General features: G+C 41.4%; 1 protein-coding gene across 3 annotated transcripts in view; it reads left to right on the plus strand.

Annotated features, from left to right (window-relative positions):
- The first annotated feature begins 1,410 nt into the window (after positions 1-1,410).
- Positions 1,411-15,999, plus strand: part of ARFIP1 (ARF interacting protein 1) — a 193,825-nt gene continuing 179,236 nt past the window's right edge. For all 3 annotated transcript variants that reach the window (XM_073605179.1, XM_073605194.1, XM_073605187.1), the window contains exon 1: positions 1,411-1,592. The gene's annotated coding sequence lies outside the window, so the exon portion shown is untranslated. The remainder of the gene's footprint in view (positions 1,593-15,999) is intronic.

Consider the following 15,999-nt stretch of genomic DNA (forward strand, 5'->3'; position numbering starts at 1 on the left):
ATATGTGGCACTGTTTTAACCAGAAGATTAGCTGGAATTCATTCTTGGACCTTCTATATGGAAACAGCTTTGACCATTTATGCCAGTCTGGTGCATGAAGGAGAATAGAGAGCAAGTTGACCTCCATTATCCTGAAGTCAGATTTTTTGGTAAGAAGCTCATCTATATGTGGTGCATGTGGATCACTACACATTGGAAGAAGTGGCATGGAAATTGTTTGGATGGGACCTTTTGCACCATTGTATTATTTTCACTAATTGTTGTATTGGGTATATACTTCCTAGGCTTTGTGTATTTGATGCTTAAAGTGGTTGTATACCCCCGATTTTAACTTTTACCTATAGGTAAGCCTAGAATAAAGCTTACCTATATGTAGTGGAGATATCTCCTAAAAGTGTGCTGTTTAGGAGATATTTACATTGTAGTGCGCCAATGACGTTACTAGCACATGCGCTGTGAAGAAACGGACCTTCGTGACGTTTCTTCCAGAGCATGTGCCGTGACTAGTGGCTCTGGCACGCATGCGTGGGATTGACATCACGTGGCTCCGGCCAGTCACACAGTACCTGATTGTACCTGATTATCTGCAGTCTTCTCCTCGCTAAAGTCCAGAATTGATAAAGCTTGTTGAGCTGTCAGAAAAAAGAGGGTGGAGAGCTGAAGTTACATACGGAGAGCTCTGAGAGCTGATTGGAGGAAAGGGACATTCCCCTTGACACAGCACACAGGAATAGAGCGCCAGGTTGTCAATCACAGGCTGTGTGCTGGAGTTCCTTCCTCTGTCACCTTATTAGTGCTTGGTGTCAGGAAAACTTGTCAGAAGTAATTCATGCTGATAGCAGAGGAACCAGACAGTGGACAGAAATGACACTTAGTGCTCTGGATTGAGACAAGTACACACTATAGAGGGATATGCTTTGTTCATATATAATGTCTGAGGTTTATAATCACTTTAATATTTTCTTAATATGATTTAGTGATGCACATTCGTTTTGCTTTCACGTATCAACACATTTTTTTGAAGCACCAACAGTGCAGTACATTTTTATTCTCATTCTAATTTGGTATTATCGTACTTTACACCAAAGAGTGCTGCTGTTATATTTTTTTTACATTTTGTTTTTTTGTTGTCTAACACTGAGCGCAGTGTTTATTTTATTATTTATAAAGACAATGGAAGGACAGAAATACATTTTCATTATAGAAGTGAAAACCAGTTAGAAAATAAATCCAAGCACAAGGATGGAAAGCTGGAACAGTGCCTGCATACCTGACCCCTCCCAGATACTGTATTATACTGTATGCAGTACGCACGCCATCCAGCAGAGGGCGAGCACCCATGTGAGCCAGACCGACGGCCAGGACGTGTTAGTGGGAGATGACGTGTTTCTCTCCTCCTTTTTCCAACAGTGTTCCGGATCATAGAGAGAAAACCGCCAGCAAGACAGGCTCAGACAGCGGCTCTACTTCCGGGTGCTACTGGAGGAGTTTGTCCCAGAGTTGTCATCTTTAGCCGGCCGGACACAGAGTGTAGGAGGTCGGGCAGAGCGGTGTATAGAACTGTCCAGAGGAGAGGCGGCTGTCATTAGCAGGTGAGGGGGTTCTGTACATTGTATGAGCGCACTGAGTGCAGCAACAGGTAGGCGGGGCTGCATAGACACCCTGAGGGGGGCAGTGGGCAGTGCTGAGCGGGGAAGGGGTGCCCTGCCTGTGTGTCCCCTGACACATGTGTCACTGTAAACTCTTACCAACTTCCAGGAGCAGTCACGTGGTTTGATCTCTCCTTCTTCCTTTTTTTTCACTTTGTGACATTTCCCTTCTGCCCAGTACAGCATTTATTCCATCTACATGTCATATACTGTTCACTTTTGGCTCTTTATGATGGGCATGCACACTTAGATTTTATTACCCAGTGGATGTGCGATTTGATCAAAACGATTGAATCCACCAGACGAGCCGATAGCCGTAACGTCCCTTCTGACTTAGACTTTAGATGAATCACTGAAACTGAATCAAGCTGAATCGTTAGCCTGGGACGGAGAAGCGTCAATTGTTTATCAATCAACTGGCAGAACTGAGATTTTTTGGTTATTACAGGTACTTATTTCTATCTCCCCAACAAGCTACACAGCATTTTACATATTGTACATTCACATCGCACCCAGTTCACAAGGAGCTTACAATCTAAGGTCCCTAGCTGGCCATAGATGGATCATTTTTTATTAAGATCAGCCAGAGTACTGATTAAAAGGGGGGATTCATTCATTCATTGCATTCAGGATGGATGGAAGATTCCTCCCTCGCTGTGCTTTTGATTCATACAGTGGGGGCTCCACCGTCATCAGAATACAAAGATCAGCACTGATCTAAGCAAAAATTTCCATCAAGCCCATTTGGAATTTTGATCCATCAATGGGCAGCTTTACATACATATTAGGGCCAATTAGAGCGGATCTTCCTCCATTCCAGTCACTTGATTCCTTTGCATCCCTACCACCATCCGCTGCACATATATTGTTTTTTTTTTTGTTTCTGCCCACTTGCCCTACCTATTCTCCATCATTCGCCTAGGTGAATGATGTCAGTCCTTCCTGGAATATGTGATGTCCAGGAGCCCCGCACATCACCCCATTCACTAATGATGGAGGGGGATGGGCCTAGTTGTACATCATCAAAACCTGCAAGAGCTGGCGTAGCCTCTTAATGATGTCACATTTGAACATGGCAGCATGGGATCCAGCGGTGGCTGTAAGGAAGAAGATCTCGGCATGACAATGCTGGATCCTCTATGTTGGTGCTTGTCTGAAGTGTGACCAGCTTAGCATCAGGTAAGCGGGGGAGCCAAAAAAAAAAAAAAAATAGGGTGGAATTCCTCTTCTTGTCCGTGCTATAGCCGAAAGATTGCTATAGCACAGGCTTAAACTGCCAGGAGGGCTCCCATGGACGTCCTCATATGCTCACACTGCTCTCTGTGATTGTTCTGTGATTGCTGAGTTTTATGGACTCGGCTGGGGTATAGGGCTAATCACAGCGGCCCTTTACCACGTGATCAGCTGTCAGCCAATGACAGCTGATCACACAATCTAAACAGAAGCCGGTTATCTGCTTTTTTTTTTTTTTTGACAGCGTGAGGAGAAAAGAATAAAGCCAATAACTGGCTTCTGTTAGGCTTAAACCAGAGTTCCACCCAAAAATGGAACTTCCGCTTATCTGCTTATTATTTGTTTACCAGCAGCAGTGTACATGAGGCCTTAAGGCCGGGTGCACACTATAACACGCTGCGGATTGCACAGGAGCGCTGTGCGTCCCTGTTTCCCGTTTCAAGGACGAATCGGGGCCGATTCTTTGCCTGAATTGGGGCCTGAAACAGAGCCAAAGATGCACAGCGTTTTTGTGCAGTGCGCTCCACAGCCACCCCGGAGATATGTGAATAGGGAGCCAGTCACATTCTCCTGCTATGCGAACTAGATGCCGTGAAAAGCGCATCTAATTCGCAAAGGTGTGAAAGAGGCCTAAAGGAACATTGGTCCAAACTTTATCCCACCAGTGCTGCTAATCAGTGCCTCATCAGTGATGCCTATCAGGGCAGCCTCATCAGCACACATCAAGGAAGGAGAAAAATTACCTGCAAAATTTTATAATATCCATAACAAACCATGAAAAATGATTTATTTTTAAATTTTCTGTCTTCTTTTTTTTTTTTTTTGTTTAGCAAAAAAATTAAAAAATTCAGTAGTGATTAAATACCATCCAAAGAAAGCCAGTAGGCACGTAGTTAACCTACCAGCATGTCTTTGGAGTGTGGAAGGAAACCGAGTACCCGGAGGAAACCCACACAGTGAGCGCATGAGAAACTCTATGCAGGAAATGCCATGGTTGCGATGAACTAACAACTTTAAGGCTGCCAGGTGTAAATGATAGAGGTGCACCAAACTGGAAATTTTGGCACGGAAAATGACATTTAAAAAAAAAATTATATACAATTTTTAAATATAATTGTATTATATTCGACTTTTTAATTAATATAATGAATTTAAATGAATATTATGGAATGAATTAATATGGCTCTTTATGTTGATGGCCAGTACACAAGTGACCCCTTATATTGGTGGTCAGCGTAGTGTTATCCTTACAATGGTCACCAGTGGGAAAAGTGGTCTTTAGGTTAGTGGTCAGTAGGAGAAGGACCCCCCCCCCCCCCACCACTATTGGTCAGTGTAGTGCCCTCTCACAGTGGTGGTTAGACAGATCTGCCTACTGCTTAAGGAACCCCTAGCAACCACTGGAGGAACCCTTGATGAGAAAGGCCGGCCTATACTAATATTACATACTGTTTATTTGATTAGCAGAGCAACTACCTGTGCTATGTTTTGTTTTTTCTTCAATCTCTTTCCTAGTGATCACATGTGTGCACACCTCTGAACCAGAGTGGCTGCTGTGTCTGGAAGGACGAGATGCCGACAATTCCCTGAGCGTTGCCACTGGTAGCGTGACATCACTGCTTGGAATTCAGTGCCGTTGTCTGCTCCTCAGGTGCCGTGTGTGTGGTCACAGGATCGCTAGGAAAAAGAATAAAAAAAAGAGAGATTACTAAAGAGAGTGGACAGGCGACATTTAATGCTTGGTTAGTAGATAACCATTCCTTCTTCTTCAAGCAAGATTTCCTGATTGATTTAAAAATGATCCATTTGTAACAAAGATAACATTTTGGGTAAACGGCTGAGGCTGCATTTACACCACTCCATTGCATTTAGAGAAGTGATGTCGATGTCTATAATTTTTAAACCATTGCATTATTGTACAATTTTTAAGGGCCGGTTCACATCATATCTGTTGAGCTATGTTGATTTGCATAGATCAGTGTAGTAACCCTTCACTGCACCTGAGCACCGCAAATGCATTTTTAATATTCATAGCATCCATCCACATCACCATGCTTTATTTTGTTGAAAAATTGCTTTGGAGAAACATTTCTGGCTGCGGCCACCTTGTGTAAGGGCAAATGATTCATGTAGCATTAACTTCCTGGAATCCATCTGCCGTTAGCTAAAGCATGCATGCAGGTGAGTGTGCTTCTAATGGCATGCTAACCGTGATTGGGGTTTCATTATGAATTGGACTGCATTCACATCTGCGCATTACAGAAAATGCACAGATGTACATGTAGCTCAGTTGTTAATGACACCCCAACAGCAGTTCACATGTCATTATGGCAAAACAAAAATGTTCTACAAACGCACCAAAAGGTGCACTGAATAAATGTGTGAGGCTCCATGACCGAAAAGGTTCTTGATCTACTCTGGGCCACCTGTCGTGCATAGGACATCCAATTCAATGCCAATGTGTGACACGCATTTACGCGTAAAAAAAAAAAACAAAAAAAAACCCGAGCAGGCACACGTTTTCGCTACACTGAGGTGTAAATGGAATATGCTTGGAGGGGAGAGCTTTTAGAAAGCAAGGATGACCAGGGAGGAGAGGTGAGAGTTAAAGGGCTAAGTTTACCTTTTGTAAAAATAAATAAATGCTCATCTTTTTTGGAGGTCAAAATTGTTGATTTATTATTTTTTACATTGCACTCGTGATCTATGCCTGGATCCTGCAGATGCTCAGTACTCTGTATACTCGTACCTCCAATATGGGCCGACAGTTACTTAATGGCAGGAAGATCAGGATATTTACTGAATGGCAGGTAGATACTAGTGCGCTCGCCAAACACTCTTGCAGTTCATTGAGAGCAACCTGCTGTCAATTGCAATAACTGATGGTACTTGTAGTCTTTGCAGGCACAGGAAACTGTGAATTAATGATGCGGACATGTGGATGGAGCCTTGCACAGCCACTCTGTTTTCAAATTGTGACAGCAGGTGTGGGGAGAAGATTGCCCGTTCGTTGTCACAGAGCGGGGAGTCCTGGCTGCGGAAGATGTGAGGTAGCTAGGATCATGTTACATGTTTCACCCTAAATATGGGTGTAACCTGCTCCTGAAGTGAAGGTATCTTTTTAAAAGGAAAAAAAAAATACTGATCTCCGACTCATAGAAATTGCTGCTTATTTAATACTGATGCGACTTCTGTTTAGTAAAGAGGCATCAAAGTTGCAAGCAAGTCACAGCACATAGTTGCACTGGAAATTGGATGAAAATCACATTGCATTAGTGTGAACCGAGCCATACTCTTGCTTAACTACAATTGTGGGCAAATATTTTGAACATCCCAACCCCCCTCCAGTGCTGATCTTGTGCATTCCCAACCTCCAAGCAGAGAATCGCTTCAAACCCTCCCCTGCCCAAACCAGTGATCTACAACCAGAGCACTGAGGAGCACCCGCTTCTTGTCTGAAAGTAATTTGAGCCCTTACCTTAGCCTTTACAGGCCACCACCCATAATCCACTTATCCTCAGGTATTTTAGCAAATAAACTTTCTTTTATCATTCAAGTACAAACACACTGTGATGTTTTTGCAGTTCAGTCCTTTTTCTTGTTTTTCGCCTTTTTTTTTTTTTTTTTTTAGGAGTTTTGTAGATTGTATCAGTGATCAAACACGCCAATCCATTAACACCTTACTTTATATTATTTTAGAGTCATAATTAATAGGTGTGTTTGAAACATTGGTATATGATTGTAACTTTGTACATAATTGGCTATCTCTGCTTTTTTAGTGCAGTGGAGATAAGGGAAAGGAAGTAAGTGTAAGAACCCGGATACAATGCCTGCACCCAACACTACTGCTCTTTTACAGCAAGGCAGTGCTTGGAGAAGTATTCCATGCTTATATCAACATTGCCCATTCTGCTGTATTGTTCAAATTATTTTTGTCTGCTGAGAAAGTTCTAAACCCAACCTTATCATGATTTTTCTGAGACCTTTAGGAATCTACCCTGTGTGTTTGTATTCAGTGTACCATTGGGTATTGCTCAATGGGGCATGCTCATAATTGCTTATTTTACATTTGTCTTATTTTCTTTAACAGACCATGTTATTCTTTAAAGTGTATGAAATGAAAGCGGCTTGTGTTGCCACATAGCAACAGATCAGGTTCCTCTTTTTACTCCCCCGCTGTCACTTCCAGGGCAGATCTGAATGTCTTTGTTTGCTATATATAAAAGGTGAGAATTTTTCTCTCTGGCCATGTACATTACCAGGGGTTTCTGATTGGGTTAGCACAGATAGGGGTATTTCATACATTAGGAAGAAGGACAGCGGTATATAGTAATCCATAGCTCACAGTCTGACATTAACTTGTTTTAGTTAGCCCTGTGTAAGTTGCTGTTAATGGTTTGCTGATTAGTTTTGTGTCATCATGACTATCATTGTACTATTAGTAAATAGGCCTAAATCAAGCAAGTTAGAAAAATTAAGTACCTAACTGGCCACAACTGTGCTTGTGCATTCTGAACATTTGCTGGTTCTCTTTTTGATAAAACTTTTGCAGATTTCTGCTAACCTGACACAACTGGGGCTCTCTTCCAACTTTCAGATCTTCCAGAACTTTCAGATAACTGGCAAGTCTTGTTTCCTGAAGAACTGAAAGTTGTTGCTCTGCGCTCCTTTCAAGGCATGATAGTTCTGGAATTTCATTCTGGAGGAGGATTTGACAATTAAACCATATCCATAAGTGACTATAACAGAAATAAAACAATGATTACATTGATTGCTTTTCCCACAATGTGGTGGTCTGTGTTAACAGCTTGTTTCAGCATGTTGTATGATATTAACCACTTCACTACCCTAGCAAATTTTAAAAATTTTTGCACATATGTGAAAATCTTGATATTTTTGCTAGAAAGTTACTTAAGAGTGCCAAACAATTATACATTTTCTTAATGCAAAGGCATATAGAGAGAAAGTGGTAAGAAAAAAAGTCTTTGCTACCCCCCCCCCCCCCAACAATCTAAAAGCAGACTCCAATTTTTTTTTTTTCCTCACTCTTGCCCAACTCCTGCCTTTATTCTCCCTACAGGAGAATGAGGTTTACTTTTTGCTCCAGCAGCCTTTTGAGTTATATCCACAATGGAGGCATCCAACCTAAGGAGGCATCAACTCACAGAAAGCGGCTGGAGGAGTGCAGACCTGGCGACGTGTTATTAGTGGGCTAGCTGCAAGAACCCGGAAGAGACAGATAGCTCCCAATGATGTATGAAGGGAAGATAGAGGCATGGGTCTTGGTGTGGTGGAGCAGCATATTACACCAGGACAATGCTGCATTCACTGGGCTTCTGAGTGTTTGTAAGAAAGGGGATTCAAATTCCTCTTTAATCCAATCACCTAGGAATGCGTAGATATTGATTGTCCAAAAAAGAGGATGGGAGTTGTGACCGTTGTTGAACCACCCTGTGAGGGTCCTCCTTTCCAGGACAGTGAGGTGCACATCTTGGATAGAGGACAACTAGTTCACAGGAGACATGAGAGTCCATCTATGTAAAATTGGAACAGCTGTCTCTGAACATCTCTAAACTGGTGATATGACAACAATTCACACTTGTAGCCATATAAAAGGAGTAACGAACACCTATGAAGGCGTTCTGAAAGCTAGCATGGGATTATGTTGCTAGAACAGGGTATTTCCCATAACCTTCACACCTTCCGTCATGTTTTTGTACAATCAATGTCTATGCATTCCATGGTGGTTGGATTAGGCTGTGTGTGCTACCTGTGCAGATCTACATATTGAGGTACCTTTCTGACACTCATTAGAATTTAAGAAATGGCTTGGAGAAGCTACAAAATGTCTTCAGCATTACAGAAAAAGTCAATTTGAATCTGACTAACAAATTCTAGCTATTAAAAGGGGGAAAAAAAAAAAAGCTAATCATACATGGTGTTTGAGAAAGCTAAATGTCATCCACATAGTTTCCTCTACTTTAAAAGCGTAGCTGAAATACAAAGGTGTGGGTTGACTTACCTGTTAAAAAAAAAAAAAAAAAAAAAAAATCTGTTCAACTAGTTTTCTAATCCAGACATCTTTTCAGGCAGCACACAAAGGTTTTGATATCCCTTTTCTCGTGCTGTCAATACAACTTGGTCAAGGGCAGCCTCAACCTTACACTTTAGAGAATGCGCAGCAACACACAAATAAGGTAAGTGCTGTGCCCCCTCTTAATTAGCCAGCTCACTGTGCAGTGTAGTAAATATTAAGTTATACCATACCTCTTCCTTTCCATGGCTCAATCTTGCTTTTCAGATTAATATAGGAGACTGGAGAAAAAAGAAGGCAGTCCTGACAGTTTCCTTTTGCTCCCTGACCATGTTAACCTTGGAGTCAGATCTGTGGTAGGTTACATCCCTTTAATGGGGACCTACGGGATGCTGTGCATGATGTAATTAGATCGTAACATATATGGCCATCCTTACTCATGTAAGTAAGCAGCTGGAAGGGATAGCTTTTTATTCTTTCCCCACACGCACTGTCACATTTTGAAAACTGCACAGCCGTGCAGACCTCCACCTGTACAGCCGTGTCATTCATTCACAGGAATTTGTGTGCCACTGTGGCAGGCAACTTGTAGTTCTGAATGAACTGCCCGTCTCTGCATCTTTCAAACTGACAACCTGTACAGAGGAACAGCTGTAAGATGTAAGGCTTGTCTGCAGGAGCCTGACATTGCACCCATGAACCACTGATCATGGGAACAATGCGTTGCAGGCTCCTGTGGGAAAAAATAATAAATGTACTCCTTTTTTTTTTTTTTTTTCCATCTTGCCATCTTTACTAACCAAGAAAAAACATCGTCTTGAGTTGCATTAAAGCTGAACTCCCGGAAATTCTACCCCCCCCCCCAATGCAGTGGGTCTGTGCCCACACTGCATGGGTTAACTGCTTATTTTGGGACATTCAAGGGACGACCAGAAAGCTCACCCGATCCTCTGTTCCAGTGGCAAACGATGCTCCCCCATGATCCAGCGGTGGACTGTTCTGGACATCTGCACAGTGGGCAGTATTCCTCCCACTGACACCACCAATGATGGGGTACTATTGCACCCTCTAATACCTATGATGGGGCATTGTTTACTCCCATTGACACCAGGACGTCTTCTCCCACTGGCTACAGTCTGTCCCCCCCAAAGTTTGAAGGATAGCAAACTGGCCCTTCGTTTATAAAGTTTGGAGACCCCTGCCCTAGACAAAACAGAACAGATAACCCGCACAGTGGGGGCAAAAAAAATTGCAGGGAGTTTAATTTGTTCACCAGTGAAAAATGCCATTGACACTGTTGAAGAAAAGATATCGGCTTCAGCTTGTTCAATTAAGGTTTGACAAAAATTCCTGGAATCTCATTGGTTACTATGCCGAGCTGCAGTAGATTGTGCACCATTTTTAGTAAATCAACCCCAATGAATCCTTTTGCAGGAAAAAAAAGCACGCCTAATTTATTTAATCTGTGTTAATTTACTTGTTCCTGGATTTCCTCTTTAAATGATATTTTTTAGGCTTCTGAAGGAAAGGTTATTTATTATTATTATTATTATTATTATTATTATTATTATTATTATTATATTGTTATTATTTCACTTGGTCAGCTCTGCTTTTTTTCTGAGGCTGGCTTTGTATCTGCCATTTGTTGCCTCATCAAATGCTTGACTATATACTGATAGAACTTCTTTAACCACTTAAGGACCCAGTCTCTTTTTGACACTTGTTTACAAGTTAAAATACGTTTTCTTTTTTAATTTTTGCTTGAAAATTACTTGGAACCCCCAAAAAATTATATATAACTATTTTTTTTTTTTAAACACCCTAGAGAATAAAATGGCGGTCGTTGCAATACTTTGTCACACCGCATTTGCGTAGCGGTCTTACAAGCACACTCTTTTTGGAAAAAATAATTTTTTTTTAAGCATAGTTAGCCCTTTTTTTTTTTATGTTGTGAATTGATACCCAACGTGTCACGCTTCAAAATTTCGCCCGCTCATGGAATGGTGACAAACTTTTACCCTTAAAAATCTCCATAGGCGACGTTTAAAATTTTCTACAGGTTACCATTTTTGAGTTACAGAGGAGGTCTAGGGCTAGAATTATTGCTCTCCCTCTTAAGATCACGGTGATACCTCACATGGTTTAAACACCATTTTTCATATGCAGGTGCTACTCATGTATGCGTTCGCTTCTGCACGCGAGCTCGTCGGGACAGGGCGCTTTGAAATATTTTTTTTTTTTATTTTTTATTTTGACACTGTCTTTTTAAAAAAAAAAATGTTTGGGTCACTTTTATTCCTATTGCAAGTAATGTAAACATCCTTTGTATTAGAAAAAAAGCATGACATGTCCTCTTTAAATATGCGATCTGGGGTCAAAAAGACGTTGGATCTCATATTTGCAATAGAATTAAAAAATTCTCTTTTTTTAATAGCATTGGGCAGAATTGACATTTGACGTTGCTTCCACCCTCCAATGCTATGGAGCCGAGCGGGGGCTCTCTCCGTCAGTGTGGTGACGGAATGCGATCATCTCCGCCGCTACTGATGGCTCCGGTAAGCGGCGGAGACAACCAGACTGCGACGGGAGGGGGGTGGGCACCTCTCCTGCCACCCATAAAAGTGATCTCACGGCGAATCCACCGTGGAGACCACTGTTAGCTTAAAGAGAAAGTCACGCCGTTCCTGAAAATACCAGGGTTATGGCAGCTAGCTATTTAGCTTCAAAATAAAGACGTACGGGTACGGCGATTTGCATGAAGTGGTTAAAGGGTAACGCCACTTTCATGGGGGAAAAAAAAGGACAAATAAAGAAAAAATAATATAGTGTGTACAATTGCGATACAAGTCATATCGTAATTGAATGTTATTAAAAATGACCTTTACCTTTCAATCTACAGCCACTGTAATTTTCTGTAAGGCCCCTTTCACACTGGGGCGGGGCAGCGTCAGCGGTAAAATGGCGCTATTCTTAGCGCCGCTTTACCGTCGTTTTAACGGCTATATTCGGCCACTAGCGGGGGAGAAAGGGTTAAAACCACTGCAAAGCGCTGCTGCAGCAGCGCTATGTCGGCGCTATAGTCGCACTGCCCCGTTGATTTCAATGGGCACAAGCGGTGTATACACCGCTCCAAAGGACTTTTTTTTACTGTCCTGCCAGCACACAGCTCCAGTGTGAAAGCCCTCGGGGCTTTCACATTGGAGACACAGAAGCGGCTCTTTCAGGGCGCTTTGCAGGCACTATTTTTAGCGCTGTAGCGCCTGCAAAGCACCCCAGTGTGAAAGGGGTCTAAATGCAATGCAATACCTGGAGTTTTTCTGTACACAGTGTGTACTGACCACTCTCCAGAAACATAATTTCCTGCTTGTGTGATTGGCTCACCAATTTTCCAAGAAGTCTGCATTAAGATACAGGTTGGATTTCAGGCATCCCCTGCAACAAAAATGTAATTTTTGGTGAGATATTTCCAATAGGAACACATCTAAAGGGATGCAGACCCAGCATCTTAACTCATTAGTGCTCTTCAGCTGCCACAGCTGATAGATAATTATGAAACCACTCTTATTAGACCTACTTGACACAGAGGCACAGACAAACATGCAGGGATTATTTCAGAATAACAAAAGGTAGGAATCTGCAACAAAGGTTGTTATAATCCTTGTAATGTACATAGACCACCCAGTGGGGAATGGTGTTTTTTTTTTTTTTTCTCAACAAAAGTGGAGTTGCGCTTTAACTACTTGCCAACCAGCCGCTGTCAGGAGGCGGCAGATTGGCTCCCCTGCGTGAATTGCCGTAGCTGTATGGCAGCCACTTTAAGGGCTGCAGGGGGCGCGCCCACAGCGTGACGCCGATGCGTGTGGCTGGCGGCCGCGATGTCTGCCGGCTACCCGCGGTCGATCCACAGTGAGCCAGAACGGGGATCTATGTGCCTTCTGACAGGAGGAGAGACACAGAGATATATTCTCTCTCTCTCTGCCCGCACATTTAAATACTTCCCTAGGGAACACTTAACCCCTTGATCACCCCTTAGTGTTAACCCCTTCCCTGCCAGTGACATACAGTAGTCAGTGGCTTTTTTAGCAATAATCGCTGTATAAATGTCACTAGTGTCTGATCTGTCTGCCGCAATGTCGCCGCCCCACTAAAATTCGCAGCTCGCCGCCATTACTAGTAAAAAATAATTGCCATAAATATATCCCCTATTTTGTCGACACTATAACTTTTGCATAAACAAATCAATATACGGTTATTGCGATTTTTGGCAAAAAAACAAAAATATGTAGAGGAATACATATTGGTCTAAACTGATGAAGAATTTTGTTTTTTAAACCTTTTTTGTGGGATATATTTATTATAGCAAAAAGTAAAAAAATATAATTTTTATTCAAAATTGTTGCTCCCTTCCTTCCTTTTTTTTTTTTTGTTTATAGCGCAAAAATAAAAAATAAGTGATCAAATACCACCAAAAGAAAGTTCTATTTGTAGGAAAAAAAGGACATCAATTTTGTTTGAGTACAATGTCGCACGATGGCGCAATTGTCAGTTAAAGCGACGCAGTGCTGTATTGCAAAAAATGGCCTAGTCATTAAGGGGGCAAAACCTTCCGGTCCTTAAATGGTTAATGAAGAGTCCTAATTTTTTCAGTGCAGTCAATCAGAATTTGCCTCATAAAGTACCCAGTAAATCCTGATTGGTTGCAATAGGTTATTGTGCTTAAAGCAATACTCTGGTTTAAAAATAAATACAAATTATATTCAGTCATTTATTCTTAACTCTAAGTACTTTCTATTGCTCTCAACCTCCTCTAAATACATTTTTAAAGAAAACTGCATAAACCTCTATTGGGATTTTTAAATAAAAATATGTTTATTAGAGAGATAAATTTAATTACATAAATACAATTTAAATAAATGGATAGGACTTGATCATGATATCACATTGCAAAATTATTTAAAAAAAGTGCATTGCATTAAGAAGAAGAGAAAAATTGGAAGAAAGTGATATATCGTACTACACGATACAATCACCACAGACAAGAAACCGTGACGTCGAGTAGTAGAATTCCAACGCGTTTCAACATGCTTATTTCAATGAGAATCTTTTTCAGGGAAATGTATCACAATCTAAAGAAAATCAAAATCTCTTTTTCTCTTTTTTTTTTTTTTTTTTTTTTTTATTAATGCAATGCACTTTTTTTTAAATAATTTTGCAATGTGATATCATGATCAAGTCCTATCCATTTATTTTAAATTTATATCTCTAATAAATGTATTTTTATTTAAGTTTATAGTTTTCATTGCCTTAAAAATTCCAATAGAGGTTTATGCCGTTTTCTTTAAGTATATGCGGGATGTTGGCAATGACACATCCATACCACTTGGGTCTATATATGTGGAAGTGAGAGGGGAAAGGAGAGGTTCAGTAGATTACGGAGGATGTTTAAAGCAGTCAGAAAAACCCACAGTAAGGAACGATTTAAAGTGGTTGTAAAGGCAGAAGTTGTGTGTGTTTGTTTTTTTTTTTTTTTTTTTTTTTATCTTAATTCTTACTATGCATTAAGATAAAAAACTTGTGTGCAGCAGCCTCCTAATACTTACCTGAGCCCCATCTCTATCCAGCGAGCTGCACTCATTCCTCGGCCGTCCAGCACTCTCCCTCCTGATTGGCTCCCGCTGCTGTCAATCAAAGTCGGTTACCCAATCAGGAGAGAGGGGGCGTGGCCAAACCACGGCTCCGTGTCTGAATGGACACAATAATCTACGACTTGGTTTGGGTGCCCCCTTAGCAAGCTGCTTGCTGTGGGGGGGGAGGGGCAAGGAGCACTGGTAAGGGACGTGAGAAGAAGAGGATCTGGGCTGCTCTGTGCAAAGTCATTTTACAGAGCAGGTAGATTACAGCTCCATTAAAGTTATGGTTAAGTCTTGTCTTTTTTTTTTTTGTGTGTTTTTTTATTTTTTTTTTAAATAAACATCCTCTGTGTAGTTGGTTTTGCCCAGATCCTCCTCTTCTCGGGTCCCTCTTTGCTGCTCTTGGCTCTTCCCACCTGTCGAGTGGAGCAGTCAGAGCTCCATGTATCCATTCGGACATTAATCCCTGACCTGGCCCCACCCCCCCTTCTCCCCTGATTGGCTGGCTGACTGACTTTGACGGCCGCGGGAGACAATGGCAGCGCTTCTGTCTCAGCCAATCAGGAGGAGTGTCCTGGACAGCTTAGACATTCGTGGACATCGCTAGAGAGAGATGGGGTTCAGGTAAGTAATTAGGGGGTGCTGGGGAGGCTGCTCCAAAGAGGTTTTTTTATCTTCATGCATAGAATGCATGAAGATAAAAAATGTTCTGCCTTTACAACTCCTTTAAGTAGTGAAGGTGTATCAATTTTATTTTTAAAAAAAATATGCATTTTTGTTTTGTTTCACTTTAACCGCTTCAGCCCCGCTTCAGGTAAGATTTTACCCCCTTCCTGACCAGAGCACTTTTTGCGATTCGGCACTGCGTCGCTTTAACTGACAATTGCGCGGCGTGCAACGTTACACTGAAACTAAATTGACGTCCTTTCTTTCACACAAATAGAGCTTTGTTTTGGTGGTATTTGATCGCCTCTGCGTTTTTTTTTTTTTTTGCACTATAAACAAAAAAAAAAGCGACAATTTTGAAAAAAAAAGCAATTTTTTTTACTTTTTGCTATAATAAATATTCCCCAAAATTATATAACATTCCCTCCCCAGTTTAGGCCACTATGTTATCTTCTACATATTTTTTGTAAAATAAAAAATCGCAATAAGCGTATATTGATTTGCGCAAAATTTATAGCGTCTACAAAATAGGGGATAGATTTATAGTATTTTTATTATTATTTTTTTTTTACACCATTTTGGGACCATTGTCATTTATACAGCGATCAGTGCTATAAAAATGCATTGATTACAGTGTAAATGACACTGGCAGTGAAGGGGTTAACCACTAGGGGCGGTGAAGGGGTTGTGTGTCCTAGGGAGTGATTCTAAATGTGGGGGGGAGGGGCCAAACCTCACATGACAGTGATAACTGCACTCGATGACAGAGCAGTGATCTCTGTCCTGT

The sequence above is a fragment of the Aquarana catesbeiana genome, linkage group LG01, assembly GCF_042186555.1.
Source record: "Aquarana catesbeiana isolate 2022-GZ linkage group LG01, ASM4218655v1, whole genome shotgun sequence".
Lineage (NCBI taxonomy): Eukaryota > Metazoa > Chordata > Amphibia > Anura > Ranidae > Aquarana > Aquarana catesbeiana.